This window comes from Geotrypetes seraphini, chromosome 9 (assembly GCF_902459505.1).
Source record: "Geotrypetes seraphini chromosome 9, aGeoSer1.1, whole genome shotgun sequence".
NCBI lineage: Eukaryota > Metazoa > Chordata > Amphibia > Gymnophiona > Dermophiidae > Geotrypetes > Geotrypetes seraphini.
This window is the reverse complement of record NC_047092.1, coordinates 189,540,287-189,560,857: the sequence shown is the minus strand read 5'-3', so window position 1 is coordinate 189,560,857 and position 20,571 is coordinate 189,540,287. Positions and strand designations below refer to the sequence as shown.

The following is a 20,571-nucleotide window of genomic DNA, read 5'->3' as shown; positions in this document are numbered from 1 at the left end:
GGCTTTCACAGCCCGTCGCAAAATGCAGAATACTAGCTTAGTGCGAAGCATCCCAGCACCTAACTTGGGATATCATTAATTGAACCTAGCCCTCCGTGTCTGTTAGGATAGGCATATGGCTGGAGAACTGAAAGCAGAGAGTGGGCATAAATGGGAAGTTCTCAGACTGGGAGAAAGTGACTAGCGGTGTGCCCCAGGGCTCGGTACTTGGGCCCATCTTATTTAATATTTTCATCAATGACCTAGAAGAAGGAACATCCAGTGAGATCATCAAGTTTGCAGACGACACAAGCTATGCCCAGAAGTCCGCTCAAGCGGCAGCCCTCTGGTCTAAGACCAGCGCCATAACCGAGACTAGCCCTATCAGCGTGTGTCCTTGTTCAGCAGGAACTTGTCTAACTTTGTCTTGAATCCCTGGAGGGTGTTTTCCCCTATAATAGCCTCTGGAAGAACATTCCAGTTTTCTACCACTCTCTGGGTAAAGAAGAACTTCCTTAAGCTTGTATGGAATCTATCCCCTTTCAACTTTAGAGAGTGCCCTCTCGTTCTCCCTACCTTAGAGAGGGTGAACAACCTGTCTTTATCTACTAAGTCTATTCCCTTCAGTATTTTGAATGTTTTGATCATGTCCCCTCTCAATCTCCTCTGTTCGAGGGAGAAGAGGTCCAGTTTCTCTAATCTTTCGCTGTACGGCAGTAACTCCAACCCCTTAACCATCTTAGTCACTCTTCTCTGGACCCTTTCAAGTAGTACCGTGTCCTTCTTCAGGTACGGCGACCAGTGCTGGATGCAGTACTCCAGGTGAGGGCGCACCATGGCCCAGTACAGCGGCATGATAACCTTCTCCGATCTGTTTGTGATCCCCTTCTTTATCATTTCTAGCATTCTGTTCGCCATTTTTGCCGCCACCACACATTGCGTGGACAGCTTTATCAATTTGTCGATCAGAACTCCCAAGTCCCTTTCCTGGGAGGTCTGTCCAAGTACCGTCCCGGACATCCTATGTTCGTGCATGAGATTTTTGTAACCGACATGCATCACCTTACACTTATCCATGTTAAGCCTTATTTGCCATGTTGATGCCCATTCCTCGAGCCTGATACACAGCTCACGTTTTTCTTGCCTGTTCTCTCTGGAAATTCTGTTTGTATGAGAGTTGTTCAGAGGTTTAGCTCATCTGATTAGGATCTGCTTGTATACATTCTTTTTCTGAGTTTTCTTTCTGTCTTCCTAAGAATAAGGTTTTTTGCCTGCACGTTAATAAAGGTATTTTCTCTCAGTAACATACGTTAGACTCCTCTTATCTCTTGCATACTCTCCAACCCCCCCCCCCTTCCTGTTCTGCATCAGAGAAAGTGCAGAAGTGCAGTAAAGTTCTATCTCTAAGGTCAGAAGAGCCTTTTGCTTCGTTCTTCCATTCTATTAAGCCCATGTGATATTTTTTTTTTTTGTCTGTATTTTCTAGTTTTTCTGCCTTCTGCCATGTATCAGATTATTCTGGTTCTCATCTCTCTTTGCTACTGTTCAAGTTTCAAGTTTTATTATAAGTTTGATTGATCGCTTATTCAAAATTCTAAGCGATGTACACATCAATAAAATTACAAAAATTTTAGGGGGCAACAAAACAAACGAAGAACTAAACCTTAGAAAACATATTAAAACAAGAAGAAAGAATGGGAAAAAACAACAGGAAGGGAGAGAGCAATGTACTTCAGGGACGTTATAGAATGGAATTGGAATGAGACTCCTAGTCAAGCTTTCTAATTATCAAATGCATCCTTAAAAAGAAAGCTTTTTAATTTGCTCTTAAATTTATCTAAATTGAGTTCTTCCCTTACATAAATAGGGAGGGAATTCCATGTTTGAGGGGCTGTGACAGAAAAGATGACTTGCTGCCGTGTGTTAATAATTTTAAGTGAGGGAATAACTAGTAATGTTGATCATTGGACCTTAGTAGTCTAGTTGAGTTATAGGGAATCAATGATTTATAAATGAAAGTCAGAGTTTTGTATAGCAAAGGTTTGAAAGAGTAAGCAGACTTAGTTTATACATTATACGATGCGCGACTGTGTGTTACAATGTATTAAGAATAATGACTAGAAAACTTTTGGAGTGCTAGAGAATAAATTCTCACTTTTCATTGTACAAGTCTTTCATGTACTGCAGTTGTAATACAAATATTGGCCTTATAAAATCTGGCTTCCTAGTGTATTATTCATATAGGATATTCCCTTTTTCTGGGTGTATGGCATGTGTTTTTGCTTCTGGAAAAGATTCCTGAGCTCAGATGTGTGTGAATGAGATCTTGGGCATTGTGAGAGATGTAATGATTGTTGGGGCTTAGGGGGCCTATACATGGCCCTTGTGGCCCCCACATTCCCTCTCTTGTATCTCATGATCAGTGCTTCCCTTCTTCAAGGCATTGTCCCAGAAGTCTGGAAACTGGCCTACACATGTCTTAAAGACTCTAAGTTAAGTCCTATCACTATGACAAATTATTGGCCTATTGGTCACTAAAATTGCAGAACAGGTTGTTCATTTCCATCTTGAAGAAGTTCCAAAGTACACAAAATACCCTCTTAGACATTACTACCATTATCCTTCAACACATGGATCAGAATGAAGATATTGCCGTTGATTCTTTAGATCTTGCAGTAGCTTTTGATCTGGTTGATCATATCCTCCTCTTTGATCATCTACATTCCGTGGGTCCTCAACTGGCTGAGATCGTACTTCACTGGTATGCCTTAACGTCTTCAATGGCAAGACACTCTTTCTCAGTCCTACATGTGCTGTCCCCCCAGGGTTCTATCCTGGCCCCTTTCCTTTTCAATTTGTTCCTTTCCCCATTGCTTGTTTGTTTGTTTTAGAGGGTTCCTTGCTTTAATGGTATTTGCTTAAGCAGATGATATTCTAATTTTGACCTATGTCAATCCAGGTGAAGTCCAGTCCATCAGCTCACTCAGCCTTAAACTTAATCCGATCTCAGGCTGGCTTCACACCCATAGGCTTCAGCTCAAGCCCGAGCACTGGAAAAGGCACTCTTTTCAGCCACTCATACGTTCATCTTTTAGCTTGTGGAAAACCTAATTGCCCAGTGTGAAGTGGTACAGCTCTTAGGAGTGACCTTAGGCAGTACCTCAGCTAGGATCAAGACTCCTTTTTTAATTGAAGATGCTTTGCTCTAGAAGTTGTTCTCAGATTCCACACTTCACATTCTTATTCATTCGTTAGTGATCTCTAGGTTAGATTACTGTAATGCCCTATTTCAAGTTATTAAGATGTAGTGATATCCACTATCTTCAACTGGTCCAAAATGTGTCAACACACCTCCTTTCAGGTGCTAAACACTTTGACCACATCACTCCCTTATTAGGATCAGAGCATTGGCTCCCCTTCAAAGCAGCTACTCTCATTGTGTCCAGTAACTTTGAAGTGTGACTGTTTTATATCAGAGCAAAATCCATCAGGTGTGGTTGAAGCAGGGGCATAGACAGAGGCATAATGAAATTTGCAGTTTTGTTCTCCATCCCTTGAAGAATAATCCCTAAATTTACTTTTTAGGAGCTGTGGCACACTGGTCTGAAAATTTCAGTGTGTTATCCACACGGATTCCAAGATCAGTGTACTATTGGGTGCAATTCTGGAGATCCCACCTTCAAAGAGATATAAACAGGACTGAGTAAATCCAGAGGACATCTACAATAATGGTCAGTGGTCGTCATCATAAGGCGTAGGGGGACAGACTTAAAGATCTAAATCTGTTCATTTTGGAAGAAAGGTGGGAGAGGGGAGATATGATAGAGACATTTAAATATTTCATTTATTTAGTTAAGTTATCTAGTGTTATTATTTATTCTTGAGAGAGACATTTAAATGCCTATGTGGCATAAATGCGTATGAGGTGAATCTCTTTCAACTGAGAATAAGCTCTGGAATGAGGAGCCGTAGGATGAAGATGAAAGGGGATAGACTCGGAGAGATCTGAAGTTGGGGTAATTTTTCCCCATCTGCCTCACTTTGCACTGGATTCAGTAAATGACACTCAAAATTCAGTGCTAAATAAAGATGGGAATGAAACACAATCCTAGAATGAACATGAGTCCTCCATAACGCTACACTGAGTGCCCATTTCTGCATCTAACTTTTAAGTGCTGAGATCTCATGTAAATGCTACAGCCTAAAATAGGCACGCTGAAGTCATATTCTATAAGTCCACACGCAATTTATCAGAATGGCTATGCCCTCTTTTGAGTTTGGCACTATGCTAAATGCATACACAAATTATAACGCAGGTCAATTAGCATCAATATTTGGCTCATTACTCAATTAATTGGCATGCACAAGCACACATTTGGCAACCAATTCTGGGCACCATAAAAAGAATGCAGGGGTAAATGTCATCTCACAAGATCTTTCTGCAAGTCTTGACATTCCTCTGCTGTTTTAACAACTTTCAATAACTTTGTGTCATTTGTAAATGTGATCACCATACATCCCATCGTTTGCCCAAACACCAAAGGAAAACAACCTGGTCTGAGGGGGGAGGATCTTGTGTTTGGATATGATGAATTCTTCCTCTTGGACTAGGGAAAAGGGAGCATAAAGGAAATAGTAGTTACATTGAAGGAGCTAATCTACATGTTGATTTGCATACGAGGTCAACTATAGGAAGCGTGCAGTTTGAAAGTCTTTTCTTTTATTAGTTTGGGGTTTTGGGACTGGCAGGTGAAAAGACGGACCTTCTGGACATAGAGATTTGGGGGGATTTTCCTCACCCTGACTGTAGAGAGGGGCAAGAAAGAGCACTTATGGTTGGTTTTGGCCTATTTCTTTAAGACTGATCTCTGACTTTTCTTAAAGACTCTGCTCTCCTACAGGTGGCCCTCAGCCTTCGGCCTAACCCCTGGTAAGCCTAACTGGACTGACTGGAGCAGACTGGAGTTGACCAGAGAGACCAGACAAGATCAGACGCAGCATGTCATGCTCACTCATCACTCCTTTCTCCAAATCATCTATGAATCTGTTCAAGATCCTTGGGCACTCCAGTAGAACTTTTCCTTGTAGAAAAATGACCATTCAGTCCTACTCTCTACTTCCTGTTGTATATTCAGCTGACAATTCACAACAAGGCTTGAGCTCCTATCCCATGACACTAATTTCCTGAGGAGACTCTCATAAGGGAGTTCTTCAAACACCTTCTAAAAATCATTGCACACATGTACACTTTGCAGAGAGGGCACATTCTTAAACACATCAGCCAAAACCCAATGAAATGAACAATGCTACAGGTGGCACTGGAATGAAACAAAGCAGTCGTTTTGGATTGCCCATCCTTAGCACTTGGCCTTTGGCTAACATCTGAGGCCAGAATCTGAGCTCTGAGTGAAGCACCGGCCCTTCTTGACCTTTGGCTGTACAAGAGTGGGAAGGGGATGGAGTAACGTTCTCTTTTGTGAATCATTAATGTGAAAACAGTTAATGCCACAGTGAGATAATTAAACTGGCTGTTTAAAAGAACCCAAAAGGCTTTTCTGCATCTGTGATTTCACTTTCATAGGTTCACATGCACCTCACGCATATTTTTCCTACACACAAGCCACTGCTGTATGCTTAAAGAGTGAAAAATCCTTGGGATGCCAAATTCCAGCCATGGTTCCCAAAGGAAGAGGTAGACATTTCCAGGTGAAAATAAAGAGAAATCAAGCACCTCTATGGAGTCTTGACTGTCCAGCGAGGTTTGCCGGGCAGTTCTCTTCAGCAAGCACGTTCTGGTGCGTCCTGCAGAGTACCACACTGGGCTGGCTCGTACCTCTGTCCACTCCACATGCAGTGTTGTGTCCACTGCCACTGTAAAATGAAGAAATGGGAGTCAGACCTGCCAGCTAGGAGGCAATGAATAAAGCAGAGTGAACAAATTACAGATCCAAGCCGCTCAAATAAGCAACGGATTGTGGCATGCTTTGTCCTGGAGAGAGAGATGCTCTTGCCAGGTTAAAACAACAGAGCCTCGATGTGAAAGTAAGGAATTAAAAGCTTGTTAACTTCCATAAAATTAATCATATATCAGAAAATGATACCACTGAAGTTACTACTTTCCATTTTTCAGGTGTGTTATTTATCTCAGCATACAAATAGATTTCAAATTCATTCTTTTAAATTAACATTTTAATGTATCCGTTTTGGATGTACATGTGGTTATTCCAGATAGTTTTGGGATTGTTTAAAAAGCATCTCCAACCTTACAAATATCATTTAGCCAAATTATGATGTGCTTTGATATAAAGAACTAAGGCAAAGACCATACAAAAGCTCAATGTCCTGGATTTCAATCATGCTGACAAGCCAGTATGTTTTTTGTTTTGTTTTTTTTATTAGGATTTTATATACCGCCTATCAAGGTTATCTAAGCAGTTTTACAATCAGGTACTCAAGCATTTTCCCTATCTGTCCTGGTGGGCTCACAATCTATCTAACGTACCTGGGGCTATGGAGGACTGAGTGAATTCTTAGCTCTGGTCTTTACTGAAGAAGATGTACGAGATCTACCTGTACCAGAAACAGTTTTCAATGGTGATGATGCAGAACGGAAAGTAAGCTTGATGAACCTAGATGATGAACTGTGCCAAACTGACAAATTAAACAGTAGTAAATCACCTGGACCAGATGGTATGCACAGTAGGATACTGAAAGAACTCAAACAGGAAATTCCTGATCTGCGATTAGTAATCTGCAACCTGTCATTAAAATAATCCATAGCACCTGAAGATTGGAGGGTGGCCAATGAAATGTCGAGTTTTTAAAAGGGTTCCAAGCGCGGGTTACGTGATGTGCTGAGCGGAGCAAGACGTGTGTTGCTGGAGCTCCAGGGCCCTCGGTCCCTTTTCCCACCTTTTAAAGCCTTTTTAAGTGCCTAACTCCTGCACATCGGGGTGAGAGCGGTACAAGGACAAGTTTGTCACCCATACTAGCCCGGTTATGAGTGGGAGATCAACGCGGAAAGATAAAGACAAAAACGTGCGGCCATAAAAAACTGACCCGAAGATGGCGGCAGTGGAATTGGGCCCTGCGCTTCTCCTCTCTGAGGTGCACATTGAGGCTCTATCAGCATCGGTGGAGCGCGCCCTTGAATCTCGTTTTGATCAACTATCAGGGCAGTTGTCGGCTATGGAGACTCTGTTGGCCGACACGACTAGGCGCACGGGGGAGTTGGAGACGCAGGTGGCACTGGTCGAGGACGCTCACACCTCCTCTGCGGCTGATGTACTTTCCCTCCATGAACAATTACAGGGGCAATCAGAGAAAATTGAAGACCTTGAGAACCGTTCTTGGAGGGATAACCTTCGTTTGGTGGGCCTGCCAGAAGCTGTCTCCGACTCCCGATTGCTGCCCGCTCGTGAGTCCTGGTTGCAGGCAGAGTTTCCACTACCTTCTGGTATGGGGCCTCTACGACTCGAGCGGGCGCACCGCCTGGGCAGGAGAACAGACGATCGAACACGTGCCCGGATGGTTATTTTTAAAGTCCATAACTATGCCCGCAAGGGCGAATTGATGTGACAATATAAACTTAAAAGGAATACCATCTGCTATGAGGGGGACCCGATCAGGCTCTTTCAGGATTACTCCCTGGCCCTACAAGAGCGTCGCCGGCAATTTTCCGTGCTCGGCACTCTACCATCGCAAACAGTGTTTCATGCTGCTTTACCCGGCGCTCCTAAAGATCTGGACAGGAACCGGATGGAAGACGTACGACACCGTGGAAGCAGCCCTACCTTTGGAGCCTGGACCCTCTACTGCTTCTTGAGTACTTGGTGGTGAGGAGGTGGTCTTGTGTTCCTGGAGCCTTTACCGGGTCACCCTGATTGGAAGATGCGGCTTGGTGGAGGCCTGGAGGTGTCCGTGCTTTTTTGGACTTCTCCACCCCCCTTCTTTTTTGGACCCTGTGGCCTTCTGTGGCTAGATGTTTTGGGGGGACTCAGAAAGGACTCTTGCGTATGGGGGGTTCCGTGTGTCTGTGATAAGAGAATGGGGTGTTTTGGACTGGTTGTCTGCTTGTGAGGGCTGTTTGGGGATGTAATAGGTTTGCTGTTTTTTTTCTGGGGTTTGGGAAGTTTTGGGAGGTGTGATTGTTTGCCTGTTAGATGGATATTCTGTGGGGTGCCTTTTCGGGGTAAGGTGTTTCGTATGATGGGGGGCTGGGGAGAATGAATGTGTCTTGTATGTCTGAGTCTTTATTGGATCTATCTGGTGTGTTCTTCCCCTTTTCTCTTACTCTGTTTGTATGTTTGCGAGGGGAGGTATGTTTGTGGTTTCCTTGATCTCTGGTCCCTTTCGTGACCAGGGCTTGGGGAGTTTTCCCTTATGGGGCTTTAGGCTTCTCTCTTCCACTATGCCTTGGCTCCCATTGGGTGGCTTTTGTAGGTTACCCTCAGTCTGCCTGGACTGGTTCACACTAACTCTTTCTAGGGAATTAATTTGCCTGTTAGTACTGTATATGGTTCCTTTGTGGGGCTTCCCGTGGTCCTTCCTAGATTGGGAGGGGGCCCCGCTGTTTTCTGGAGCGGTGTCTACCTTTGGATCTGGACGCCTGTTCATTTTCCCTGAGTTATATGTGGGGGAGGGGGGGTTGGGGGCCCCACTCACATCTTAGTGACTCCCTCGCTCCGTCCCACCTGGGTGGTGCGGTGTGGGTTGTTGTATTACAGTGTTTAAGGGGTTCGTTTTGTATTTGGTGGTGGGGGTTGGGTTGCTGGGTTGGATGGGTGGACAGAGGAGTGGGCGGTCCTCCTTTAATATCTGTATTCAGTTTCTTGGGATCTTGCATTGTTTTTGTTCTACTTTTCAGGCTATGCCTTCTGTTTGGCCATACTGCTCTGGGGGATGGCTGGGCTCCTGGGGTGGTCTCACAATTTTTCTTCTTTCCTCACTAATCTACTTATTTCCTGATTTTCCAACCTGAGTACTCCCTTTAGGCTTACCTCTTGGAATGTCGGGGGAATTACGTCGCCAATTAAGCGGTCAAAAATATTAGCTGCTCTACAGCGTTATCACTCGGACATCGCTTGCATACAAGAAACCCGGTTGACGGATGCGGAACATCTTAAGCTGGGTCGTTCTTGGGTGGGGGAAGTATATTTTGTCTCCTCTCAGGGCCGACATGGTGGTATTGCTGTGTTGGTCCGCAAGTCTTCGTCTCTTGGAGTGCAGGTCCTCGAGAAGGCTCTTGATGGTAGATACCTGCTCTTGCGTCTGACGTTGGGTGATCGATGCTATCTGTTACTTATGGTTTATGGCCTTAACTCGTCGGAAATTGCCTTTTTACAAAAGTTGACTCAACTTTGCTCTAGTTACTCTGGAGCCCCGCTTCTTATCGTGGGCGATTTTAATTTGGTGATGGACCCTGCATCAAATAAATCCGGTACAACCTTTGCATCTTTGGGGGCTAAGGGTCGTCTTCTTTCTGACTTTTGTGATACTCTCTCCATGGTAGGCCCTTGGTGTCTTCTTCATCCTGAGGTCCGTGACTATACTCATCTATCTCGGGCCCACAATACTTGCTCTCAGATCGACCATATTTTTGTGTCCTCGACGTTGTTCTCTTCGGTCATTTCGGCTGAGTTTGGTCCCCTGAATATTTCTGACCATATCCCTATTTGGGTAGACGTTTATTTGGATGCAGCTTATCTTCGTACGCCTTTTTGGCATTTCGCATTCTATCTTGCTCAGGATAAAGAATTTCAAACATTTTGCAGGCCCAATGGGAGGATTATTCCACTAATAATGCTCCACATATGGATGATCCTATTCTTTTTTGAGAAGCCACCAAGACGGTGATTCGGGGCCATATCATTTCTTTTTTGATTGCTCGCAACAAACGTATTCATAGAGGCATCCTTACCTTCGAATGGAATGCTTGGTTCAGAGCTTTCTTTCTGCTGGGAAGCGGCCTCGCCTGCCTTACAATTGGGCGGCGGCTCCGTGGTACAAGGGTGGACTGGGTATTTACTTGATTTTTTTTTTTTTGATGAGCTGAATAAAATATATTGAACATAAAAGGGTTCCAAGCAATTAATAATGGAACCCACAATCTAACAATGTTATTCACTAACAATATTTTACTTGTTCAATTTAACTTTACGATGTCCTCTTCTCCAACAATGATATGAATGTGGTATAAAACTATATATACTTGATCCTCATTTGTCATTCTATGAGGGACCTTCAAAATGTTTCCAGTTTTATTTTTTAAACACTATTTATTAAATATCTCAAATGCAAATTACATCACTACCTGCAAGGTGAGCCAGCTTGCCTGACTAGTCACATGACATTCTAAGACACGCCCTCTTACCACTTCTCCCGCTCCAACCGTTTCCTGTAAAAATATGAAAGTGCGGAAACTTTTTGACAAACCCTCATATAACCCAATTTACACTTAGGGGCTCTTTCGCAAAAGCTTAACACACGCTAATGGCATTCGCACGTGTTAAATGCTAAATGGCACTTGTAGGTTACAGAACAACCACAGCTGTGTGTGTAACTTAATTGACAAATTAGCTGCCATCAATGATTGTATAGCACACAGCAGACATTTACACAGCACTGTACACAGGCACAATTCAAATACAGTATAACATAACATAACAGCTAATCCTACTCCTTGCAGATGGACAGACGGGATACAGAAGAATAATGCAGAGGACAGTTCAGTGGAAGCTTCTGATTATAAGCAGGTGTAAATAGTTCAGGAAAGATCTGTTCCTGGCTGTTGTTTCTCATACACAGAGAAAGTGTATCTCAGGTAATTTCTAAAGACCTGCCCTAGTTACCAGCAATCACAAACACCGAGGGATTTGGGTCACAGGAGAAAGACACTGACCTACGGCAGATTCAGGCAGGAGGGAACAGACAGCATCTTCTAAGTAAAGCTGTCAGAAATCTGTCTATAGATGGTGAATTGGAGAAAAGGAAAGATTTGCTTCAGTCTCAACAATGAGAAATACAATAAAGCCTTGGTTACGAGTATAATTCGTTCCAAAACCATGCTTGTAATCCAAAACACTCCTATATCAAAGCGAATTTCCCCATAGTAAACAATGGAAACTCAGACGATTCGTTCCACAACCCAAAAACTTTGATACAAAATACTGCATGTGCTTGTATTGCAAGACCTTGCTCACTACACTCCCGCAGCGTCAGAGAGAGAACCATCGGCTCAGCTGTGATGATGTGACGCATGTATACTGTATGTACTCATATTGCAAGACCTCGCTCATTTAGAACAGTCACTACACTCCCGCAGCGTCAGAGAGAGAAGAACCATCGGCTCAGTTGTGATGATGCGATGTGTGTATACTGCATGTGCTTGTATTGCAAGACCTCGCTCATTTAGAACAGTCACTACACTCCCGCAGCGTCAGAGAGAGAAGAACCATCGGCTCAGCTGTGATGATGTGACGCATGTATACTGTATGTACTCATATTGCAAGACCTCGCTCATTTAGAACAGTCACTACACTCCCGCAGCGTCAGAGAGAGAAGAACCATCGGCTCAGTTGTGATGATGCGATGTGTGTATACTGCATGTGCTTGTATTGCAAGACCTCGCTCATTTAGAACAGTCACTACACTCCCGCAGCGTCAGAGAGAGAAGAACCATCGGCTCAGCTGTGATGATGTGACGCATGTATACTGTATGTACTCATATTGCAAGACCTCGCTCGTTTAGAACAGTTTCTACACTCTTGCAGAGTCAGAGAGAGAAGAACCATCGGCTCAGTTGTGACGATGCGATGTGTGTATACTGTATGTGTTTGTAATGCAAGACCTCGCTCGTTTAGAACAGTTTCTACACTCTTGCAGTGTCAGAGAGAGAAGAACCATCGGCTCAGCTGTGATGATGTGACGCATGTATACTGTATGTACTCATATTGCAAGACCTCGCTCGTTTAGAACAGTTTCTACACTCTTGCAGTGTCAGAGAGAGAAGAACCATCGGCTCAGTTGTGACGATGCGATGTGTGTATACTGTATGTGTTTGTAATGCAAGACCTCGCTCGTTTAGAACAGTTTCTACACTCTTGCAGTGTCAGAGAGAGAATAACCATCGGCTCTGATGTTGTGATGTGTATATACTGTATGTACTCATATTGCAAGACTTTGCTTGTTTAGAACAGTCACTACACTCCCGCAGCGTCAGAGAGAGAAGAACCATCGGCTCAGCTGTGATGTTGTGATGTGTATATACTGTATGTACTCATATTGCAAGACCTCGCTCGTTTAGAACAGTTTCTACACTCTTGCAGTGTCAGAGAGAGAATAACCATCGGCTCAGCTGTGATGATGTGACGCATGTATACTGTATGAACTCATATTGCAAGACCTCGCTCGTTTAGAACAGTTTCTACACTCTTGCAGTGTCAGAGAGAGAAGAACCATCGGCTCAGCTGTGATGTTGTGATGTGTATATACTGTATGTACTCATATTGCAAGACCTCGCTCGTTTAGAATAGTTTCTACACTCTTGCAGTGTCAGAGAGAGAAGAACCATCGGCTCAGTTGTGATGATCTGACGCATGTATACTGTATGTACTCATATTGCAAGACCTCGCTCGTTTAGAACAGTTTCTACACTCTTGCAGTGTCAGAGAGAGAAGAACCATCGGCTCAGCTGTGATGTTGTGATGTGTATATACTGTATGTACTCATATTGCAAGACCTCGCTCGTTTAGAATAGTTTCTACACTCTTGCAGTGTCAGAGAGAGAAGAACCATCGGCTCAGTTGTGATGATCTGACGCATGTATACTGTATGTACTCGTACTGCAAGACTTTGCCTGTATATCACTTTAAAATTTAATAAAATGTTTTGCTTGTCTTGCATACCAAGTTACTTACAATCCAAAGTTTTACTGTAAGAAAACAGTCTGTGGAGAAAGTGGGAGAGTAAATAAAAATCTTCAAGAATCCACAGTGGGAAATGAAATTAAAAGTGTGAAAGAAAATATAAGAACATAAGAATTGCCCTGTTTCCAACAGTGGCCAACCCAGGTCCCAAGTAGTAAAACAGATTCTATGCTTCTTATCCTAGGAATAAGCAGTGGATTTCCCCAAGTCAACTCAATAATGGCCTATAAGGACTTCTCTTTAGGAAATGATCCAAACCTTTTTAAACCTTGCTAAGCTAATTTCACCACATTCTCCGGCAATGAATTCCAGAATTTAATTACACATTGTGTGAAGAAATATTATCTCCATTTTTAAAAAAATCTACTCCTTGGGTTTTGGCCAGGTACTAGTGACCTGGATTGGGCTACTGGTCTGACCCAGAAAGGCTATTCTTATTTAGTAGCTTCATCGGATGTCCCCTGGGCCTAGTATTTTTGGAAAGAGTAAACAAGTGTTTCACATCAACCCTTTCCACTCCACTCAGTATTTTACAGATCTATATCATATCACCCCTGAACCATCTCTTCTCCAAGTTAAAGAGCCCTAGCCACTTTAGCCTCTCCTCATAGGGAAGTTGGCCCATCCCTTTTATCATTTTTGTCACCCTTCTCTGTACCTTTTCTAATTCCACTATATCTTTTTTGAGATGCTTCAACCAGAATTGCACACAGTATTCAAAGCGCAGCCATACCGTAGAGCGATACAAGGGCAGTATAACATTTTCAACTTTGTTTTCCATTCCTTTCCTGATAATTCCTAACATTCTATTTACTTTCTTAGCAGCTGCTGCACATTGAGCTGAGGGTTTCAACGAATCCTCAACAATGACACCTAGATCCTTATCCTGGGCAGTGACTCCTAACACAGAACCCAGCGTCACATAGCTATACATTGGGTTCCTCTGTCCCACATGCACTGTCTTCCCAATCTCACAAGGTCCTCTTGCAATTTTTCACAATCCTCTTGCAATTTAACTTTGTGTCATCAGCAAATTTAATTAACTCACTAGTTATTCCCATCTCTAGATCATTGATAAATCTGTTGAAAAGCAGTGATTCCAGCACAGGCCCTTAGGGAACCCCACTACTTACCCTTCTCCATTGAGAATATTAACCATATAAACCCACTCTCTGTTTTCTGTTTTTCAACCAGTTCTCAATCCATAAAAGGACATTACCTCCTATCCCATGACTTTCTAATTTCCTCAGAATTCTTTCATGAGGTACTCTGTCAAATGCCTTTTGAAAATCCAAATACACAATATCAACCAGTTCACCTTTATCCACATGTTTATTTACCCCTTAAAAGAAATGCAGTAGATTGGTGAGACAAGATTTCCCTTGACTAAAACCATGTTGGCTTTCTCTCATTAATCCAGGTTTATGTATATGTTAATTTTGTTTTTTACAATAGTTTCTTCTATCATTTTGATTGGCACCAACATCAGATTCACTGGTCATTACTTTCCTGGATCACTTCTGGAACCCTTTTTAAAAATCAGCATCACTTTTGTCACCCTCCAATCTTCCAATACTATCCTGGTTTTTAAAGAAAAATGACAAATTACTAACAATAGCTCTGCAAATTCATTTTTCAATTCTATCAGCACTCTGGGATGTATACCATCCAGTCCAGGTAATTTGCTACTTTTCAATTTGTCAGATTGAACCATTACATCATCCAGTGTTACAGAGATTTGTACAAGTAGACTTCTCAATAAAATTATTTATTTATTCAATTTTCTATCCTGTTCTCCCAGGGGAGCTCAGAATACTTTAAATGAATTTATTTAGGTACTCAAGCATTTTTCCCTGTCTGTCCTAGTGGGCTCACAATCTCTCTAATGAGAAATGCAAGGTCATGCATGTAGGGAAAAAGAACCCGATGTTCAGCTACAAAATGGGAGGATCACTGCTAGGGGTGAGTAACCTTGAAAGAGACCTGGGGGTGATGGTGGACACAATATTGAAAGCATCAGCACAATGTGCGACAGCCTCAAAGAAAGCGAACAGAATGTTGGGTATCATTAAAAAGGGTATCACGACCAGGACGAAGGAAGTCATCATGCTGCTATATCGTGCAATGGTGAGCCCACATCTGGAGTACTGTGTCCAGTACTGGTCGCCGTACCTCAAGAAGGACATGGCAGTACTTGAGGGGGTCCAGAGGAGAGCAACTAAACTGGAAAAAGATATGGAAAACTTTCCATACGCTGACAGGTTGAAAATGCTGGGGCTGTTCTTCCTGGAAAAGAGGAGACTTAGAGGAGACATGATAGAAACCTTCAAAATCCTGAGGGGCATAGAGAAGGTGGACAGGGACAGATTCTTCAGACTGTGGGGAACCACAAGTACAAGGGATCACTCGGAGAAATTGAGAGGGGACAGGTTTAGAACAAATGCGAGGAAGTTCTTTTTTACCCAGAGGGTGGTGGACACATGGAACGCATTTCCGGAGGTTGTGATAGGCCAGAGCACACTACAGGGTTTCAAGGAAGGTTTAGATAGGTTCCTAAAGGATGAGGGGATTGAGGGTTACAGATAGATGTAGAGGTAGGTTACAGAAATGGTCAGGAACCACTTCACAGGTCACAGACCTGATGGGCCGCCGCTGGAGCGGACCGCTGGGCGCGATGGACCTCTGGTCTGACCCAGTGGGGCAACTTCTTATGTTCTTATGTACCTGGGGCAATGGGGGATTAAGTGACTTGCCCAGGGTTTGAACCTACAACCTCCGGGTGCTGAAGCTGTAGCTTTAACCATTGCACCACTCTAGAAATCAAAATGTAGCACAAGTGAGCCAAGTCTAGGACAGTCAATCCATTGTGACATCACTGATGAGGTTGGCTCTTATTGGTGGAATGAGGCATTATGATGTCACAATACCAGCTCTGGTTATCAGAGGCTGAAACTTTGGAGAACAAATACGTTTTAAATTGTTTCATAAAATGTAAATATGGAACATAGGACAATAGTAACTGTTTGAAATCCTTATCCCAAGTGGCTGCTTTAATTTACAGCCCGAAATGGGTTGGGATGTAAAAAGAGCATATGTTTAATTGAGAGAAACCTTGTATTGAAATATGGAGAGTTAGCCAAATATTGCAGAACTTGACCTAAAGATACTCTATAATAGATACAGCCCAATTTAAAGATGATACGTGCCTCTACTGGCAACCAGTGCAAATCCTAGTAGAAAGGGGTAATATGGTCAAATTTCTTTAGACCAAAAATGAGTCTGACCGCAGCGTTTTGGATAATTCTTGGTCTGAAAAGATTTTTTTAATACCTCCAAGGTAGATTATGTTGCAGTAATCCAGCTGATTTAGGACCAAAGATTGGACCAGCATTTTAAACTAAACTAATCTAAAACTTAACTTTGTATACTGGGCCTTCAACCAAAATGGGACTCGACTCGGTTAACAGTAATTTAAAGAAATACAAAACAATAACAGTCAGAAAAATGAAAGTGACTGATTTCTGAAGTGTTTAACAAATAAAGTAGTTTTTAAAGATTTGCGAAAAAGTTGAAAAGGACCAGGGCCCCTTAAGATAAGAGGAAGTTCATCACATAGTTGAGATAATTTGAAAACCAAAGATTGACTGAAATTCTTGATTCCTTTGACTGAAGGAAGGGAGAGTTTGAATTGTTGGCTGCCTCTTGCATAAGAGAATCTAGAAGCATTCCATAATAATGGGACAAGATCAAAAAATGTCCTCAAAGTACACAATTTCCTCAGCGTGTTGAACCCCTTCCATACAACAGAGTCCACTTGATTCTTCATGGATAGACTACGATCAAGAATCACCTCCAAGATTTTAATAGATGAATGGATAGGATACTTAGTAGACTTTATAGTCATGGAAGATTCAAACTGATTTTGGTGAAAGGATGCAAAAAAAGCTTGGTTTTCTCAGAATTTAACTTCAATTTATATTCCTTCATCCATTTTTCAATCACTTTGAGTGTTTCTTTAACAATGTAACTAATACTCTTGATTGAAGATGAAGTAGGAATTATGATTGTAATATCATCTGCATAAATGAACAGTTTGATGCCGAGATTACCTAATCTAGTACCAAGGGAAGAAAGGTAAACATTGAAAAGAAGTGAAGAAAGCAGTGAACCCTGAGGGACGCCACAAGGATTGGTCCACTTGCTCGAATAGATGTTGTCAGTCAAACCTATGATGTCTTCCAGAAAATTATAATATTTACCAGCTAGACTACTGCAGTGGCCTATAGGTAACTGGAAGAATGATTTGCCCTAGGTGGATCTTAGCATCTCCTCTGCTTCAACAAGCACACATTGGTTGCCGCTGCTAGATCACATCAAATTTAAGATGTTATGTACCTAGTCAAGTATTACAGCCCTCTTAGGGACAAGGACTCCCCATCGGTTAAGGAGGCTCAGCCTATGTCCATTCCAGTGAAAGCTTCTTCCATTTTTGCTGCACTAGTATAGAAGGGCCTTTTACAGATTTTAAAAGCAGAGTTGAATCTATCTTTCAGGGATAAAATAAAATCTTTGCTATTTCCAGATTGACTGATAGGAATTGTACAAAAATGTACAACTTGCGCTATATTGGGTTGAGTAAGATGAAAGCAATGGAAGCAATTCTGAGGGAGATTTTTATCTGGACAGATTTTAGGAACACTTCTTTTGGGGTTTGGGTAATTTTTGGAGGGAAGTGAAGAGGATGGATAGTGACTGTAGAAAGGTTTTGGGTTTTGGGTAGAGAGGTTTGGGGGATGGGAGATGATCTGGGGGAAGTGGAAGGATTGAATGGTGACTAGGGAGGATTTTGGTTTCCTTATGTGAATAGTGGTTTCAGGAATAGCAGATGAGAAGTTTGAGAGGCTAGATGGCAACTGTAGGAAGGATTTTAATTTGCTTTCCAGCACAGTGGTTTCTGATTTGGCAAATGAGTTGGAGAGGTGGAGGGGATGGAACGTGATTGAGTAGGAACAGAAGAATAAAAGAATAGCCTTACTGGGTCAGAGCAATGGTCCATCAAATCTACTAGCCCATTCTCACAGTGGCCAATCCAGGTCACTAGTACTTGGCCAAAACCTAAGAAGTAGCAATATTCCATGCTACCGATCCAGAGGAAGCAGTGGCTTCCCCTCATGTCTTTCTCAATGACAGACTATGGAATTTTCCTTTAGGAACTTGTCCAAACCTTTCTTAAAACCAGCTATGTTATCCGCTCTTACCACATCCTCTGGCAATGCGTTCCAGAGTTTAACTATTCTCTGAGTGAAAAAATTTTTCCTCCTATTGGTTTTAAAAGTATTTCCCTGTAACTTCATTGAGTGTCTCCTATTCTTTGTAATTTTTGACGGAGTGAAAAATTGATCCACTCAAGATTTTGTAGACTTCAATCATATCTCCCCTCAGCTGAAGAGCCCTAACCTTTTTAGTCTTCCCTCATACGAGAGGAGTTCCATCTCCTTTACCATCTTGTTCGTTTTTCTTTGAATCTTTTCTAGTGCCGTTATATCTTTCTTGAGATAAGGAGACCAGAATTGAACACAAAACTCCAGATGAGGTCACATCATGGAACAATACATGGGCATTATAACATTCTTAGTCTTGTTAACCATCCCTAGCATCCTGTTTGCTTTTTTGGCTGCCACCGCACATTGGGTGGAATGTTTCATCGTAGTGTCTATGATGACACCCAGATCCTTTTCTTGGGCGCTAACCCCCAAGGTGAATCCTAGCATCTGGTAACTGTGATTCAGGTTATTCTTCCCAATGTGCATCATTATGCATTTGTCCACATTAAATTTCATCTACCATATGGACGCCCAGTCTTCCAATTTCCTAACAGCTGCCTGCAATTTTTCACAATCCGCATAAGTTTTAACAGCTTAAAACAGTTTAGTGCCATCTGCAAATTTAATCACCTCACTTGTTCCAATTTCCAGTCCCAGTACAGATCCCTGCGGCACTCCACTGTTTACTCTCCTCCATTGAGAAAAATCACCATTTAAACCTACCCTCTATTTTCTATCCAATAACCAATTCCTAATCCACAAATGAACTTTGCCACCTATCCTATGACTCTTTAAATTTTTTCAGGAGTCTCTCATGAGAAACTTTGTCAAAAGCTTTCTGAAAATCTAGATACACTATATCATCTGGCTCACCTTTATCCACATGTTTATTCAAACCTTCAAAGAAGTCAAGCAAATTGCTGAGGCAAGATCTCCCTCGGCTGAACCCATGCTGACTCTGTCTCATTAAATCATGTTTGTCTACATGTTCCACAATTTTATTTTTTATAATTGTTTCCACCATTTTGCCCGGTACTTAAGTCAGGCTTACTGGTCTGTAATTTCCCAGATCTCCCCTGGAATCCTTTTAAAAAATCGGCATAACATTGGCCACCCTCCAATCTTCAGGAAGAGATAATAGTTACTGCGGTTGGACAGACTGGATGGGCCATTTGGCCTTTATCTTCCATCATGTTTCTATGTTACAGATGATTTTAGCAACAGGTCACTAATTTCATGTTTACCCTGGGATGTGTACATCACATGCAGCCAGACAGCAACTCATCCAGTCCCACTGTAACATCATATGGCATCGCGTGGAGCCTCACCAATTCCTATGCATTCTCTCAACATTGGATTCAGCTTCACAGAATCACATCCAGTCTCACAGCAACCTGCTGCCATTGGAAACCAGTGTCAGAAATACCAGGGGAATTTGGTTACTATGACAATGGAAAAGGAAAACTTTGAGAATAGAAATGGCAAAGAATGTGCAGGTGATGTACATTCATGAGAGCAGGACTCCCTGCCTTCTTCAGGATGCAGCTCTCTGCAACATGAGGCAGCACCCCCCCCCCCCCACACCATACACACACACACACACACACAATTCATTTAACCTTTTCTATAGAATCAATTTCTAGATGAGATTTTTTTCTTACTGCACCTGATCTGACTCTCTTCAGAGCAGTTATAATAAGTGAGGGCACGAGAGTGAGAGTGACTGCTTGACTAAAGGTGAATCAATGAGTCTAGTAGTGAATGACTATGAAACAGGCTGTGTGCATGAGAGAGACGGAGCTAATAAGACTGAGCTTTCTTGGTTTCTCCTCTCTTTCTCTCCTTTCCCATTCTCACATTACCCTCCCTCTTGGTTTGTTCCTTTCCCACTCCTTTTATTTTAATATGATGTATCCTCTTATCAGTTTTCCCTTCTGTGTCAAGTATGTCTGTCCATGGTTTTTAAGAATCCTTGTACGTCTTCCCCTATTTTATATTTTTGTAAAAATTTGTATGGAAACCACTTAGGCTTCAATAAACAGTATATCAAATACAATAAAGTTGAACTTGAACTTGACACACCCCACACAACTCAGGTGCTGTATAAGAGAGAAACAGCAGGTTCTTCCTGTTCTGAAAGGTAAGTCACATAGGGTTAGCATATGGCTCCAGAAAGAGGAGGACGGATTGAGACATCTGGGCTTTACTTCCATTGCTTTCAATGGAAGCCTAACCCGGATGTCTCTGTCTTCCTTTGTCTGGAGCTATATGCTAACCCTAAAGTCACATGAGGCTGGGTGTAACACCTTCCACAAACAGAGAAAGGTGGCACAAAACCTAGA

General features: G+C 42.4%; 1 protein-coding gene across 1 annotated transcript in view; it reads right to left on the bottom strand.

Annotated features, from left to right (window-relative positions):
- Nucleotides 1-20,571, bottom strand: part of FAM131A (family with sequence similarity 131 member A) — a 54,404-nt gene that overhangs the window by 21,485 nt on the left and 12,348 nt on the right. The window contains exon 2 of the mRNA XM_033959185.1: nt 5,711-5,850. The gene's annotated coding sequence lies outside the window, so the exon portion shown is untranslated. The remainder of the gene's footprint in view (nt 1-5,710; nt 5,851-20,571) is intronic.